The sequence below is a fragment of the Apteryx mantelli genome, chromosome 3, assembly GCF_036417845.1.
Source record: "Apteryx mantelli isolate bAptMan1 chromosome 3, bAptMan1.hap1, whole genome shotgun sequence".
Taxonomy (NCBI): Eukaryota; Metazoa; Chordata; class Aves; order Apterygiformes; family Apterygidae; genus Apteryx; species Apteryx mantelli.
The window spans coordinates 56,843,058-56,860,650 of NC_089980.1; the positions used below are offsets into that span (position 1 = coordinate 56,843,058).

Sequence of the window (17,593 nt, forward strand, 5' to 3'; positions counted from 1 at the left end):
TGGGCCTGCTTCTGCAAGTGGTGGTTTTAAGACTTTCTTTTCTCTTTTTCGCCCCCAAGTGAAGGTGCCAGTCTTTACTGCGGATGCTTCTCCAGGAACAGCAGCCAACAGGGCTGCGTACAGTGAGGAGAGCTCCTGCCTGCCCACCACAGGGCTCCTATCTCCTGCTGCAGCGCTCAAACTGTGCTGCTATTATGGATCCTTTTTTTTTTTTTTCTTCACACAATCCTGTTTAAAAGCATCTCTTTCTCAGGAACGAGATGCTCTCTGTCAAGCCAGAAGTGTTGTCAGTGGCCGCTGTAAGTAACCATAATAATCTGTAAGGCAATGTGCAGCTCTGATGTGCAAATGGGATTTAAGGAAGCTCTGCTAACAGGATAACGCAGACAGCAGCATTTAAGCAGGGTTTCAAACTGATCTTAATGCTTCATTTGACGAATGTCTGGTTTTGAACTTTTTTCAGTCTTCAAGGCTTTAAGCGGAGAATGACAGTCTCTTGCAGAATAAATCCTTAGTATTTTGGGCTTTAACTTAGGAAGAGAAAAAAAAATCTAAGCAGAGAAGAAGCCAAAAAGACTATCATCTGATTTCACCGCTTTCATCACACACCACTACGTACCATTTATTTTCCTTCAGAAGGCAGGGGCATATCTTCTCTAAATATTTACCTACTTTCTTTCTAAGGCCATGTCTGCACTGCAGTCACCTCACTGATTTGTGTTATAGACATACCCGCCTTACTTTTGATCTAGTACGTCCAGGATCTAATAGCAGGCTGATAAAACCAAGGTCTAATATTTACAGCTTACAAAATCTACTGGGAATATCTTCTAGCCATTGGACTGTGGTGAGCAACTTGCTGCCTGACCTAAAGCTGCACTGTGCTACACTGCAGCTCCTGCAGTGATACTGGGGACAACGCACTTTACTGGATGTGGATATTCAGCTACAGGAAATCCTTGTACCACACAGATGCCTAATGCTTTTCTGAAATGGAGCCACATCTTTCGGGTCCCATGATCCTAGCCCATAGACATCCTTCTTGACTTCTTCAGGCACATCCTGCTCAACTTGAAAGCCCCATTTTTGTTCCAGCAGCAATGTCAAGGCTTGATATTTGGAGCATTTTCTACCTCAGCATCACAAATTAAGGGTATGAATATATCAAAGACGTTGTTTTTTCCTCATCTCACTAACAGGTGGGCAGTATCTCTCTGTCTTACAAAGGAAACTAAGGCACATTCAGATCCCCAAAATAGCTCTGTTTGAGGAAGCAGAAAATATCAAAGTTGATGGATGTCTGCATGGAAAATAAGGATGGGTGACCAAAAGGCTCACAGTGATGCAGTTTTGTTTTATCAGTACTGTCAGAGGCCTTTGCGATATCTTAACTAAAGTTGAAGAGAGATTTCCATTCAAAAGAACATTTTAACAGTGTGACCTAAAACCCCCATACAAACCCCACTTGTCCTAAGATTGCTGATCCCCTCAAGAATCTCACTGCCACCCTAGGCAAGTAATGTTTTAAAATGTTTCTTAAAATGTTTTGACCTTTATGGTTTGCCTAAGTTATATCTATATCTATCTTGCTGCATATGATGCTATGTAGCTAGTTTGAAAGCCTCAGTCTTCCTATATATGTGGCATAACCTGCCAACCAAGCACAGGGTGCGGGCCTGGAAGCCCTCGGCTCTATTTCCAGGATTGGCATTGCCTCATTTTGTGGGACAGCAGCTCATTTATACCAGTCCCTCTCTCAGCTTCCCCCTGCAGAAAGTGGAAATACCTATCAACCCACAGTGGTCTGAGGATCAGAATATTTGCATTTCCTCAACTGGACAGTGCTGGAGAAGTGCAAAGTATTCTGTGCATTATAACAACCCCATATCTTCACCTCCTCTTCCCCTGAGAAGACAGATCTAGCATTACTAAACTTCCTGTGTAGTTATGTTTCCTGTATCCCCTGTAGCATTCTGGCTGTGCTCTCCTGTTTCTTTCCACTTGAGCTGCATCCTTTCTGTAACAACCAGAACGGTGCACATATTCCAAATACGCCCTCAGCCAGCCTTTACGTGGTGCTCTGTTCTTTCCCCTGACCTACATGCAATACTTCTGCGAGCTTTTTTCTGTTAGGCCTTCTTTCAGAAACTATGGGGAATACTTAGTACTTAGCTGTCTGGATGTCTTACCCTGGCTGCCTCTTGGAGCTCCATAGCAGATCCCCAGAAGACAGGCTAAGACTGTAATACGGTCACAACTGCAGCACTCTAAAGTGCTAGCAGCACTTACTAGCAGCACTATCCTTTTAGCTCAACTACCAACACTACACTTCCCAAAGGTAAGAGGAAGGGGAAGATTTTCCTGAGCCCCTAATTAACTTAGGGGCACTATTTCAGGAGTCTTAAAAGCCCGATTTTCAGTGATTTCCATGAAATGTAAGAACCTATTCACTTAGCTCTTTGTAAAATGGGACTTGGGTGCTCTTGGGAAACTCACCCATAGCCTTTTCCCAGACTTTGTGGTAGATTCATTTGAAATGTTTCTACATGTGAGTGACACCTACATGTGAGCAAAACACCTTGGGTTCACTTAGAGAGAAACAGGCTGTTACAGGAAACAGTTCATCTCATGCTATAGTGGACACCTAAAATAGCCCAGAGCAATCACAGAATATCTGCTTCCTTCCATAAACTATAAATACAATCTAGAGAAGCAGCTCAGCCCTCAACATGTAGGGGAGGATTCAGCTGCATAGTGCTTTTTGAGCTGTCCTGAGTTATATGAGACATTCACATGGGCAGGCAGATATGTACAATACAGGAGCCTGCAGGAGACAAATGCCCTTCCAGCATGTCACCTAAATGCTAGGCAGGATGCTGAACTAGTCTCAAAAAGTACCATTTTTAGCAAACTGAATTCCCTCCCACAAATACTACAGAAGTCTATGTTTGCTCAGGGATTTCAATCCTACAGAACCAAATGGAAAAGTTCTAGTTTGGTATCTTTCTGCTCCTGGATAATTTTCCTTTCGTTCTTCATCATGACTTTGTTGAGGAGATTTAAAAACAAAACTTCACCCTCCATTTGGCAATACTTCCAGGCTTCTGGCAGTATTTTCCCAGCAGTTTCACACCACCTCCAGCTCACATACCTCTCCTTACTCTTCCCATTCAGATGCACAACCAGCTCCTGAAATCCTTTATGGGCTTTCAGCCGGGTCCTGTTGTACCCAGGCGCTGGCTGCTCAGTGAGCATTGGAGGAACATTTGAGCCTCAGCTACAGAAGACATGCTTCTGTTTTGGTCCCAGCTAAGGGCTGTGAGATGTCCCTCCAAGACCATGGCAGTCAGAGTCCCCACTAACATTGGTCCCCTTCAGAGCAGGTGCACCCACCTTTAGCTGAGCCTGTAGTGACTAATACCCTTAGCTAGGGAAATCCTGGCCTCTGTGTCCCATTATGGCCAAGATGACCATTGCTACTTTTGGGGTGGCTGAAATAAATTCCCTCCTTTGCACTCGAGTATATATCTGCTGCCTGTTAACATAAATGGTCTGCGTTGGTATAGCTGAAAACCAATAATCTGGTCCATATCTAAAGAACAAAGCAAGGATTGGTAAAATAGTGGTTGCTTTTATTGAAAAGAAATGAAATCAAGTGAATTTCATGGAAAATGCCAGGGCAATGTGCAGGGATATCATTCAGGTTCTGCAGTTAACTACCCCAACCAGGAAATGCATGCAAGATGTCAGGTTACAAGTGTTACATTGTCAGGAAAAAATCTCAGTGGTTGATCATAGCCTGAGGGGGATGTCAGTGCTCCTAGCTTCTGTGCAGAGAGTAGGGTTATAGGAATTAACTCTTTCCTAGGTGATACATACTGCTGGATTTTACCAGCATTTCTTCCACTTTGCCCAAAATGGATCATCATTCTTACTTTCTGTTTTTGTCTTTCATTCAAGTCATAAACTATGTGACTCTACAGCGACAGTTGTTGTCTATCATGTCCGCTGTGCTGTTCCGGGGTTTCTCTCCTCCTCTTTGCGAGCAGATTTCTGCTGGACGTTGGGTGTTCGTCACACACAGCATTCCCATAGAAGGCAATAAATGTTATCCACTAAACACACAACAGACAGCCTCCCTGTTGTCTGGAGAGCAGCTCTTTGTCTTACATGAAGAAATACTCCCTGTGCATGGCCAAAATGACCCATCCTGTGGTAATACCCAAGGCAGTGTGAACGTGGTATGTCTTATGTTTTCTGTGAAATAAGTTCTGGGGGAACAAACAATACATATAGGTTTTTCTCAACTCAAAGAGCATGCGCTTTGACTGGTTACTGCTGATGTTAAGGGAACAGTGCCGTGGGAATGGATGCCCTCCATTTCACCACAGCCCCATACCCCGCCAGAGCGGACCACCAGAGCCATTCCCAGAGAGGAAACTCCCCCTTGTCCTGGGGAGACAGAAGTGGCTGGGCCTTTCCCCAACCCTCCAATCTCCAGTCCCATAAAGATGTCCTTTCAAAGTCAGGGGAACAATAGATAGGATATATTTCCTTCTCCTCACTGACATCTTGTACATAAAGAAGTTGTTCTCCCCTCTCAGCAGGTGCCATGGCACCTGAGTTATTCTTTATACCAGATTGCCATGGTTTATGTCTGGAAGCTGGAAGCCCCACTACAAACATTTCTTGTAATTAATGCACGCACCATCCTGTTGAAAATTCATCTTTGTGTCCTCAGTCAGCTTCACATAAGGCAAAAAGAGGTATACCTTGTGTTCTCAAAGTTACTTTAACTTTTCCCCTCCCATGTATATTTTTTTATTATTTGTTTTTCATCACTCTTACTCTCTTGATTAGGCAGGACATAAATTCCTAAGTATCTTGTTTCATTGTATTTCCCTTTTTTTCCAGATGCAGAACTATGCTGCCTCATCTCTCCGTCTCTCCAGGGTCTCCAAGCTGTCTATAGCATGGCCAACATGGTCCACCTCCCCACTGATATCCACTATTGAGTCTCATTTTTAGTTATCTTAAACCTATGGTCTATGTCTAGAAAGACACTGCTTCCCAGTTACACAGTTTGCTACCAGCATGCTTTTTGCCCTTGGCATCACACTGAGAAGCACAGTGAAGTTCACTGACTTGATCTATATAGATCTTCCAAACTTTTATTATGCTCTTTAAATCTCTTCCTCTATACCAGCTCCTATATAAACCCTTTCCCTATTTCCCTGCTTTTTCTTTCTTGTGCATTAAAATACTATTTCTTTCCTCAGCTCCCACTTTCCTTCCCCCTCTTAATTATTCAGCTGCTATCCTCTTTTAAGCTGTGTGATGTTGCAGTCAGAGTAAAGGAGTGGAAGTCTAGGGAATTAATTTCTATTCGTAGCTCACAGCCACTGAAGCCTAGGGGAATCTTCTAACGAGCCAAGCTCTCAAGTCTTTAGTTGGAAGTCTGTAAAACACAAAATATGACCACACCTACTCATCACACAGAGATATGTTGCATTGCAAGGGCAAAAATCATTAATATCTGAAGTTCTTGCACGAAATGAATTTTACTGCTAGCTTTTATAGTCTATTCAGATTTCTCTGCTCAGCTTTATGTGGTGCTAGTTCTTGGCCCTTGTTCACACGCCGGCCAAAGCCACTGCGAGGCGCTTGCTGCACTGGCCTTTAGCCCAGCTCCCTCAAGAGATGAGGCTAACATGGTTTCCCAGGTCCGTGGCTTTGCATTTTTGAGCAACAGTTTGGCTTGACAGATGGGTAGAAACCTCATAAATACAAGTTTCTACAAGCTCCATGAGGAAGAGAGATCCTATCTGTGCCCGCTGAGCAGGGAGGACGCAGAAACGCCTCAGCAGCAGCAGCTGAAGTATCCCCCAGAGCTCACCTCCTCTTGGGCGCCAAAATCCTGCTTTCCTTCTACCTGCACTGACCACAACATCCTCCCTCCCTCCTGCCTGCCTTCCTTCCTTTTTTCCTCTTCCTCTCTTTCCTTCCTTCTTTCTTTCCTTTGAATTCAAGTCATTTGTGCCCTTTAATGTTGTACAACCTTTGTTTCCACACAAGCAACTTTCCTCCAGGGGAACTGAAGCCCCCCCAGCACAGAGTACATACCGCGCTGCCCCTGAACATCCCATGAGCTCCAGGAAGCTTCAAGCCCCCGTTGTTTGCAGTTCACAGAGCTCACCTGCATTTTAGTCTCCTCATCTATTAAAGAAAACAAAGTGGAAAGGAGAGAGAAGGAGAAATGCAGCTGTAAAACCAGTGGTCGGTCAGAGAACCCTCACGTTCTTGGTACCAGTTGTGGTCCAATCAATCAGTCACAAACAGCCCACAGGAGAATAACTGCCCAACTTACCCAAATTTATTTTCTTTAATAACAGAATCCTCCTGTGACCCTGTGGTTAGTGCTGACACAAAGCAAGGCCTGCTCGAGTCTGATATCTGCTCCCTTGCTCCCTGCTGTGTGCTGAGCAATGGAGCCATCGTCCCCTGTTTTCTGCAGACAGCAGCTTTAAATCACCACCAGCCAGTTCTGTATGCAAGGTCTGGCAGAGACTTTCTTATGCAGGTCACTCACTAGTGTGTCTTTGCTCATGCTCACTCACAGAGATTTCAGCTCTGCTTTTGTCTTTGCTATGTAAAATAAAGGCCAAAATGCCTTTATTTTATAGGGGATATCTGCTTGTTGTTTGAGTACTGGGCTCTTCCAGGGTTACAAACACGATTCAGGTGGTGCAGGGGCTGGACCATCACACAGTTACCAGCTACAGGGAGAAAAGCACTGTAAAGTCTCCACACTCATGCCCTGGCCAAGCAAAGACTGGCATTGCTAGTCAGGAGATCAGTGTACCCCAAACAGCTAGACATTGAGATTAAACAAAGGAAAACTGAAACTTCAGGGTTTTAGGGCAGGGCTGTTCCAAAATCCTGGTGAGAAATGTGGAGGGGTGTTTTCTGGGCAATACTGGAAGAGGAGTCCTTCTCATCCCTTGAGATTCAGCTGTAAGGTAGATCTCTGAAAGGTAAATGATAGATTTTTTTAAAGGATAAATGGAGATTTCCTAGGGCTGACACACATTGTTCTTTATGTAAAAATAGCCTGTGCCCATATCTGTCTATACATCTACATCTGTAGTATAGGCAGAATGAAAAACTTACAGAATGAAGCCTGACTTTTCCAAAGAACACTTCTTTAGAAAACTGGAGGAGATACTCGCCCCTACAGACTTTATCCCAGATTCAAATCCTGCAGCACAACCTCAGCACAAGATCCTCAGCCCTCCATTACCTCCTTCAATGCTTTGGCCACCCCGGAGGAAACTTCTACCGCTATCCAGAAAGCTCAGTGGACTCAATAAAAGATCACTAATCGGCTTTCACTTGGGGAATCCCAGCGCCGGGTACAAGACATACACACTGCCTCAGACACTTTGCTGAAATGCCCACGGGGAAAGTGTAGGGCTCCCTCTGTGACGCTGCTGAGATATACAGCTCTCTCCCCAGCTCCTGCCTGCCTGCCAAATGCCTTTTCTCCGTGGAAACCCAAGAGGAGAGAAAGAGCCCATGTTATCACAAACTGTACGTTTGGTTTCAGCAGGATGAGTTAAGGTAGGGATTGCTATCACTGCAGCGCTATGTGTCACTGAAAGGGAAAATTCACATGTTACTCGCATGATTGGCCTTTCTGCTGAACTTCACTTCAAGGTTACATTGAAGATTAAGCTTTGATTTAAGCTCCCTATCAGGCATCTCTGAGAACAGGCCTGCTGCCCAAGGATGGAGATAAAGCACTTTATCCACTGAAGGAAAGAGAATTTTTTGCACTTGACTTTTCTCATTTGGTGAGGGGAAAGGTTTGAGCTGCATTTTCTAGTCATGTAGGCACAGTCCAAATCTCTTGTTAACTGTCCACAGGAGGCCAGATTTGACCATGTTGAGACAGTAAAACCAAAGAGCAGGTCATCTTGGACACTTCAGTGAGAGTTTTAAAATCCTTTCTTTCCAAAGCTGAGTTTTCTAAAGCTCAAGGAATAATTACATGGGGAAATAGCTGTGTTGTGTTTGAACTGAAGAGTAAATTCTGGGAAGAGAAAATGCACTTCAAAAGTGTAGGAATGGCCCTGAAACACAAAGTTTGAATCCAAATCCAAACCATTGCATGGATCAGGAGAGGGTGTCCTTTCCTTGGGAGAGCAAGGATGGGGCTGGGCCCTTGCCCTGCCAAATGAGTCACTGCAACCGGGGAGGTTTAGCAAGACTAAAAGTGAGAAGGCTGAGAAATGAAAAGCTGGAGCGCAAGGTGGAAAGGTTACCAGGGATGGGGGTGCTCAGTGAGCCTATAGCAAGGAAGCATTTGTGGCCAACAAGTATTTCAGGTATTTCCAGGTGAGGCAATGCAGTCATCCTCTCAGCTGAGTGCACACAGCAGTGTGGGTGTGCGCTGCAGCAGGCCCCGGAGTCCCGAGCCTGTTATTGGCCCCATCGGAGATCTGGCTGGAGCCTGGCACAGCCCCTATCTGCCTCGTGCGCTCAGGTTTCTCTTCAATGAAAACCAGGGCGTGAAGAGAAGAACGAAGGGGGAGGGAGGCAGCGAGCAGCTAATGTGCATCTGGATCTTATCTTGCTGCAGGGCCGGGATGTAGCTGGGGCCCACACCTGGAGCTGGGAGCACTCCTGCATCACCCCATGTAGACATAACCCTGGGACCCAGGCCATTTAGGCTGAGCGCATCCCGCTGACAGCCGCACATCCACAACTCCTGCCATGCCGAGCTTTTTACACAGCTTGCCAATGCCTGCGAGGCAGGCAGGAGCACCGCAGACATCTCACACACCTGGGACCACCGCTGTGTACTGCCCACATGTGTGGTGAGCCAAGAGCCTGTCCATGGGGAAGCCCCATCTCCTTGCGACACATGAATCAATTAATGGGCTACAAGCTAAAAAACTGGCACAAGCTGCAGACAAATGTGTTTTTCTAGTTATTATCATGTTTGCACTTGGATATAATCCAAAGTGTATAAACTTTCCTGATACATTAATTGGCTTTTTATTGTCTGTCCCTCAAAATGGCGGGGAGCTTAGGGCTGAGGCTATTTGGCTTTTCCTAGGTTTGCTCAGCCCCCTAGTCTTGTGTGAAATTTATCTGGCATGAGTTCTGCAAGTCAGAATGGCAAAAGTATAATTAATTCCCTGTGTGAAATGAAAACCACAGATTTTCCACAGCGTCAGCTTGAACATCAGTAAGTCACAGAAGTAATATGCAAAAAGCAGATGAAATTTGCACACAGACAGCAAATATACTGAATTTTTATGGGGCAACAGTGCTTCATATGCCAATGGATAAAAATGTAAATACAGATCTGAAGTGCTCTTCATTCCCTTCATGTAGTCAACTGAAAGTCTGAAACAGCCTACAATTACAGCCTCTTTTTTTTGATTGGCATCTTAATACAAAGAACCTGTTGAGAATGTATGTTCCTGTGAATTCCTACACTAGCATCTTACAGATAGGTCCCCCACATATCTCAGTGTAGAATGCAAATGATTATTTTTAACCAGGGGTAGGGATTTAAAATAAGAAATTCCTGAAATCCACACCCATCCCTTACACTACCTAAAGTTTTCTCTTCAGAGAAGGGAAGCCTTAGGCAATTTTCCTGTGCCTATAAGCCATCTTCATTCCCACCTTGCTGTTCAAGGGCTGGGCCACTGGACCATTAGAAATTGATTTGCACCATCTGCACCTGATTTAATAAACTCTGGTAGCTCTAGCAGAGGTCTTCATTCCTCTTTCACCCCCTAAAACATATAGCAGTTGCCCTAGTTTGACTGTCCTGGAGACCAGCTGGCATCTCTGAAAGCCATCTAAAACGTCCCTGTGGGCTAATCCCAAAACTGGGACTACAGGTTGCTCAACGTGGCCAACAGCTTGATTTGGGAAGGGTGGTCTCCAAAGGAAAACCCGAGCTGTTCACATGCTGAGGAAGCCACACTGCATTGCCACTCATAACAAGTGGTGTTGAAAAGCATCTCTTTAATCCCAGTCCAGTTCTGCTACAGGTTAGTTGCAAAGCAGAGACGAGAGCCGAGTTATGCTCAGATAGCGTCGAATACAACTTGTTCCTATTAACCGGGCTCCAGCGAGTATTCAGAACAGATGTTACTTATATCTCACCTCTTTGAAACCCTCCTGACACTTCCTGTTACATTCTGAAGCAGTGGTGATATTAAATATTAAGTAAGACAAACCAGCATGTGCAAACAGTGAACTGAAATTCCTTATATATTTTTTAATCTCTATACTTAGAATAATTGACAGCTAGCATAGGTGTATGGCACGCATTGGCAAATGTGAATTTGTGGGAGCAAACACTATACTATGTATTACAGTAACAGTGCTGGCATTTGTAATGTTGCTCTCTGTGATACCATAAACCAAGAATTTCTGAAGAGAAGACCTGCTAGAGAGGGCCTGTGTTTGTTAACTATTTTGCTTTCCCCAACATGCACAGACTGTTGTTAGTGGGACTAATGGAGATGGAAACCCATCTTCACCCTCTCCCCATTTCTGCTTTGCACTTCACACATCCCAGAAGCTTCCTCAACATCATGGAGACCACTTCTTATGCCCGTCTTTGCTGAGCAATTCACAGCGAAAGGACGTGATAGCCCTTTGTGTATGTAAAGTGTAGCAGAAATGCTAACCCAAAGATCAAAGGCAGTTCTGTTCCTCAGATATTTTCCCTGGCCCTTTAAATTGGCTAGGTACAGAATGAATAATAAGGACCAGCCTCTGTCATCAATTACATGGAAGTAAATCCAGAGTTGGCTGTTGTAAATCAAGTTACTTTAGAGTTGCACAGCCTAACTGAGAGCAGATTTGGGACCCAGCTCCACAGGCCAAAGCACCAGTTTGCAGGGGGAGAAGCCTGCCTCTCTCCCACTCCGTTTCCTCTAAACACTCAGGCTCTTCAGATACGCAGCCCCGTCCGCCTGCGTAGATGAGTGCACAAAACTGCGGCCTTCCTATTCCAACCAGCCACAATAATTTCAGCTTCAAGCGCAGTTCCTGGATCACAAATAAATGAGTTTTTTATGTAACTAATGCTGCAACATGCAGCCCAAAAGGACCAAACACCAACCAATTTTTACCAGCAGCTATGACGGGTGGGGGGAAGGCTTCAATTGCCTGGGTTCAAAGGTTATTGGAGGAGAAATAAAACCAAAAGACTAAGTGTTGAGTAACAGGTGTCTGGAAACCCATTTATATAATAAATTCTGTCTCTTCTCTTTCTCTTCCCATTACATGATGCTTCTACCCCTCACACAAGCCTAATGCCTTAATCTAGCTAAATATTTGCAAATTGGCACCACATCTGATCAAGACAATAGAGGTGAATGAGCAAAGTGCTTTGAGCCATGATATACTTCTTATTACAGAGATAGCATTTCACAAGATTAAAGGGGATTTTCTAGGCAATGGAGAGAAATCCAGTGCCAGCTTTATTGAGCAAATGTCACAGATGCTTCACCCGTTAACATGTGGTAGTGCAAACAAAGGAGATTATCTCCTTTTCCAAATGAGCACTATCAATGCTGCTATTTTATTTATTACACATTTTCCCCGCTCGCCCCTTCAAGTGTTCACTTTGAAAGTCAATGCATGTTGGCTGCAAGACTTGGGTGAGTCAATGGAATATTCTTTGAAGCAGAAATTCTAGTCTGATTGCAGCACCCAGGGAAATTATAAATCAGTGACACTACTCTTGGGAATAACACCGCCAAATGGGATGAAAAAAGGAAAAGTGAAGAAAGAAAAAGCAACTCCCAACCCCTCCATCATGGGGATTTTAAGGGCCACGTGTTCTGAGAACCTCCATTCTGGTCCTCCCATTGAGACAAAGCTATTTGTAAACACCAGATTGTGCTATCTTTCTGCCACCCTGATTGCTAATTAATCAGAAACAGAAGTGCCTGGGTGAGGAATACAAAGTGTCAGGAGAAAATGAATAGAAACCTGCGTAACAATTGCTGTCCTCACTTTGGAAAACCCTCTGAAGTCAATAGCTTCAACTACAAAGCAAATGGGCGCTTTGGTTCAGCAAGGACTGTCAGCCCTAGCACTCCCCAACCCCAAGCACCTTTTTGTCCTGTTTATTACAGAAATGACATCTGTCAGGGCTGTGGATAGCCTCCACCAGCCCCCGGACACTACTCAGACGCAGCCCTGATCCTGCCCACTGCCACCACCATGGCCACTTCCATTTCTCTTATGTCCTCTCCTACTCAGTCTTCAGGGCCCAAAGCGTAGGTCAGATTTCAAGCCTTGTAAATGTTAAAGTTCTCAACTGTACAGTAAAGGGATGCTAAAGACCCATAAGAAAGTTGCTGTGGCACTTTCATTAGCTTTGAACTGTTGTGGATCAGTGAGGATCTCTGGCTGCTTCCTGGTCAGCCAGGTCTGGTTCACACCAGCGAAAGCTGCCTCCAGTCAGAGCAACCTGGTCCTAACTAAGACAGCTCTGCTGCACTTTCAAGGGGTTTCAGTGACTGTTTTAACTGACCCTTTGGATGAAGAACTCCAAAAATCTGGATGGGATCCCAAACAGTAACTGTGCTTATCAAGACATCCTTCTGTCAGACTTGCCAAATGCCTCCTGTCCATCTCTCATCCTTATTTTGATGTTGCTGCTATCAAAACACATTGAATGTAAAAGTTGCCTGCTTTGATTTGCAACTGTAAAATGCCTTATCATTTCTACAGGCTGCCTCTCACATCCTGATAGTAAGCTACCATCGTGACAAGGGGGAGTTTAGCCTGTATAAAAACAAGGCTAGAGTCCAACCTGCTTTCTTCTTTTGCACGTTTCCTGCTAAAGGTAGCAGTTCAGATAATATCGTACTCCATTTTTTGCTAACCTAGTCAAGTATTCCCATTGCCTGAAGTCAAACAATAACCAATGTGTATTGTTGAAAAGCTGGAATCATAACCTCCCAGAATATTAGGAATATTTTTAAATTAGTAGGCCAGATCTGCTCTCTACAACCCCATTACAAATATTACACTTGCACAAGTGCCTTTCATGACCAAACTTACCATGAGAACATTTCAATGCCATTTTGATACTGAGTTTCCATTCTAACTGGGCAAATGATACATTCTGCACAAAACATGTGTTTAGCCAGTCAAAACCAGTTTTAAGTTATACTTTAAACATGGACATGGAGACCCCTTTGTCAAAACACTTTGATAATAGAATATTATTTTGCACCTGTGCTACGCCTCCCACCTGAGGCAACTCGAGCATTTTTGCAGTTCTAAGGTCAAATGTTTCAAATGTGACTGGGGATGTGTGCAAACAGACTCAAAATATTAAAGGAACCTACTTTCCACTAGGTAGGTGATCAGCAAACCTGTCGAAGAAGGCCTGGTTAACTGACCACCAAAGGAAGCGGCCAAAAACTTGAGCTATGTCTGAAACTCTTGACCTAGTATACCAGAGCCTGATAGTACTCTGGCACAATAGGAAATTTTCCCTATCCATGTCCTCCCAGTTAAGGGGTGATGCAGATAGCTGTCACTTGCTTTCATCCGTGATAAGATTTCAGATTCACAGAAAAATTTTGATCAGAGGAGCCCCTGGGCAGCTTCCCTGCCCCCCTGTTGTAGTGCTGAGCCACTCTCACAAAGAATATTTCCCTTATGACCATATGAAGGGTAGATGCTACAACAAAGAATAAGATCATGGACCACATGGATAAATACGATCTGTTAGGAAAGAGCCAGCACAGCTTCTCTGAAGGGAAACCCTGCTCAAAACCTGCTGGAGTTCTGCGGGGGCAATGGTGAGCTGAGGACAACCAGGGTCCAGGGACAGGGTATAATACAATTGGATTTCCAAAACGTTTTTGACAAGGTCCAACACCAAACCTCCTTGAAACAAAACCAACAAAACATTGAGCTTTCCCAAGAAGAGTACTGAAATATGAAACATAAGGTATGACTTTTACCCACAGTTCTGCTCCCCGCCTGTCAGGAAGGGGATGATGGGATTAGAGGAAGCACAGAGGACAGCAACAGAAATGATCAAGGGGATGGAGCAACTGCCTGAGGAGGAGAGATCAAAAAGGCTGGGACTCTTCAGCTAGGGAGGGAAAAGGCAAATATGTCTATGTTTTACAGAACAAAGTGGTGGCTAAGGTCTCACCACCATTCACCTGGTCATCTGTAAACTGCTATTCACCAAATCCTACAATACTAGAGCTAGGGGCCACTTGATGAAATGAGTAGGAGATCAGTTTAAAGCAAATGAAAGGAAATACTTCTTTACGCAGTTGGTGCTGAACTTCTGCAACTGGCTGCCCTGGACAGCTGTACAGGCAGACAGTATCAGCAAGGCATCAGACAAATTCATGAGCAACAGATCCATAAACAGACACTGAAAGGACCAGACAGGGATGTACCCACTGACATCCCTAATACAAGTAGAGGCCCAAGTCAGATGCTAGAAAAGTAATTAAAACAACAACAACAACAACAAAACACAGAGTTCCACATTACCTTGTGTTTTCTGCTTGAATCCCCACTTATCTTCTTGGGTGTCATGGGGCCAGGTTTTGGCCTCCTTCTGGGTTACACTGACAAGATAAACATACATGCTGCCGAAAATGTTTTCAGGAACTCCTTCCTCTTTTAGAAATCTCTTATCTTCCGATGGAGATTGTCAGAGGGTACTTCAAAGCCCTTTGAAAATGACCAGGGCTCTGCCTGTCGCAGAGCGGACAACGTGCCCTCGCCCCAAGATGTCAACAGCTGGCCCATGTGCAGGCGTCCAGTGCCTCCTTATCACGGGCTTGTGCAGCTGTAACAAGCACAGGGAGAGACTTTACCCCTTCGCTATCACCAGCCAATCTTTAGTCTTTGCTCTGCAATACGCTGCCCATTTTTTCCCCAAATTCATCCAGACTGATTGCTGCAGATTATGAAAATGAGGAGAAAGAAAAAGGAGTAGCTTTTCACAGCCCTGAGGAATAGTGAAGACTGAAGCCTGCTGAGCTTATAATTAAAATGTGGAAAGGCACAAAGCTCAAAAGATACAAGAATGTGATATAGGGAGCATAAAAATGCTGAACACCAGACTTCAGGCAAAGTGCTGTCTTGAATTAAGAATAAATGAGAAAATAGCCTATAGAGAGGGGGATGCAGGGGGCAAGAGAGACACAAGGCACTGGAAAGAGAGGGAGACTGGGGAGAGCTGTTGTTCACGTACTGCCATTAGATGAATCTTGTCTGGTGTTCCTCCACAGAAAGACTACATGAAGCAGAGAGACAAAGGAAAGCAATGCAGCTGCTTCATGGTGTTGCTACCTCTGCTGCACCATCAGAGAGTAAGTGCCTGCCAGGACAAAAGCAGCACAGACAGGCCTCTGTGCATCCAGCTCTCACTCCATCAGCAATTTGAAAATGGAAATGCAAAACATAAAAATCACATTTCCGTCTGGAGCTTGTTTTGTCTGCTGTCATAAACAGCTAGCTCTGCCGCAGGCACTGGGTGCCTGGAACACAGGCAAGGTGGCCACAGAGGGCCCACAGCATGCAAACACCTGGGGATGTCCCTGGTGAGGGGAGAACAAGCAGCTGTCCGGACAAAGATCCTGTTTCATCCCGTGCACCAGCATCCATAGCAACCCTGTTAGGTCGCTGATCCTAAAATTAGCATCCCAGAGAGAAGGATTTAAAAAAAGAGATTTGGAGATAATGGAGAAAATAGTAGACCAGGAGTTGAAGGTGCCATCACAAATCTCCCAGTAATTCTATCTGACAACACACATTTTAGAAAGGGTAAGCAAAATAATTTGCAAGAGGTTTGGGGCTGAGACTGCATGAGTTAAGCCTGAGGTAGGCACTTGAACTAGCTCCGTTGGGTAAACTAATGCTTATGCATAGAAATAGCGTGCTCAAATTTACAGGAGGCATGAAGTAGATGGGCTGGACTCAGGGGAGCTCCTAGAGCACCAAAACTCTGAGGGACAGTAGAGGATCGATATTCATCTCTCGCAATGAAGTTAGGGGGAAGAGAGCCATACACAGGCATGGCAACTACAAGCCCACTTGCAACACCAGAAGCTTACAGGGATCCCTGCTTCTGAATCCTTTCCATACTACATAAAGCTTTATAGGTCTGCAACTCTGTTGACCTCAGTGAAATGACTCCTCTTTAGCCCCCAGATAATAAGATCAGGATCGGGCCCAAATGCACTGAAGGACCACAAAAGCCTGGTTGCACTCTGGCACCCAACCACTAGTGCCCACACTGGCGTTCGGGCCATGTATCCCTGCTCCGTGCTGCAGAGCAAGCACGGGCTCCCGGAGATCTCTGTCGTCTCCTGCTGATCAGCTGGACTGCCCCGCATGGTCCCTCCCCTCATTTAGAAACATTTTCCTTGCTGAATTAAGGAGGTATAAAATCCAAGCTGGGGCTTTACGCCTTTTTTAATACACACCACTGATTTATTTATCCTGTTAAAAGAGAGTGGAGAAATAAATCAGTAACACTGAAGAATGCTCTCCCCTCAGATGGCAAAATTCATTGAATTACACAACTGTTTGCTCCCCAGTTTATACCATGGAGGACTGCACTAAATGGGTAATGAACAACCCTAATCGTATTACATCTTCCCACTAGCTGCCAGCAATGTGGGAAGCTTAATCTTCAGAAGGTCCTATTGGTTCTTGAGGCCCTGCTGTTGGCTTGAAACCTATCTCGCTCTTTCAAAAACATTAAATACATTAGGACAGCCATGCTGGACGATGCCAAAAGTCCACCTCATCCCATATCCTGTCCCTAGCCGGTGCAGATGCTTGGGGAAAGAATATGAGAACTGAGCAAACACAGAGTGATTTTTCCCTCCAGTCTGCAATGATATTTCCTCTCAGTTTCCAGCTAACCCCTAAAAAGAAGGTTGCATTTTTATACTTAACAGTCTTCATTGGGGTTGTTCATTTCTCCAAGCATTTGTCTAATTGAGCTTTTAACTACTTATGCTTAAAGTAGGTAAAAGTAGTTTCTATGGCACTGGCCCAGGAGTCCTTTTGCCCATTCTTTGGAGCTTTATAATATCTTACTCTTTTCTGAGTAGCTGTTTTTCGCCCCACTGCCTACCTTGCTGCATGACAGGCCAGCACTAACAGAAGTTGACAGAGGTCTCTTCCGCACAGTCATTTGAGCACGTGGATTATCTACTAGAGCTCAGAAGAGTTGCTTATCTATAAGGTCACTCACATGCATAAATAAGGTTCATCTAAGCATAATACATACAACAATATGAGGTCAGCTGCATGTAGCCGGACCAAGAGGCTGTCCCCTCCAGCAGGCTCTTCCCTCCCTGTGGTCACTGACTGATGTCTAGGGAGAGAATAAGCAAAGAGGGTGGCGAGGCTTCCTTGGAGACACCCTCTCCCAGCTGGATCCAAAACCCACATTTGTCAAGGCCTCACCTCTAGCTGACTCTCAGTCACACCCTAGAGGTGTCCAACACACAAAATACACAGGGAAAAATGGTAAGGGTGAAATTTTTTG

At 44.8% G+C, this 17,593-nt stretch overlaps 1 long non-coding RNA gene across 1 annotated transcript; it reads right to left on the bottom strand.

Moving 5' to 3' along the window:
* Positions 1 to 3,631: 3,631 nt before the first annotated feature.
* On the bottom strand, positions 3,632 to 6,488 carry LOC106487347 (uncharacterized). The gene is made up of 3 exons (XR_001293050.1): positions 6,368 to 6,488; positions 6,124 to 6,216; positions 3,632 to 4,271 (listed from the first exon to the last, which is right to left on the bottom strand). It is a non-coding gene; the product is annotated as an uncharacterized lncRNA (long non-coding RNA).
* Between the last annotated feature and the right edge of the window lie 11,105 nt (positions 6,489 to 17,593).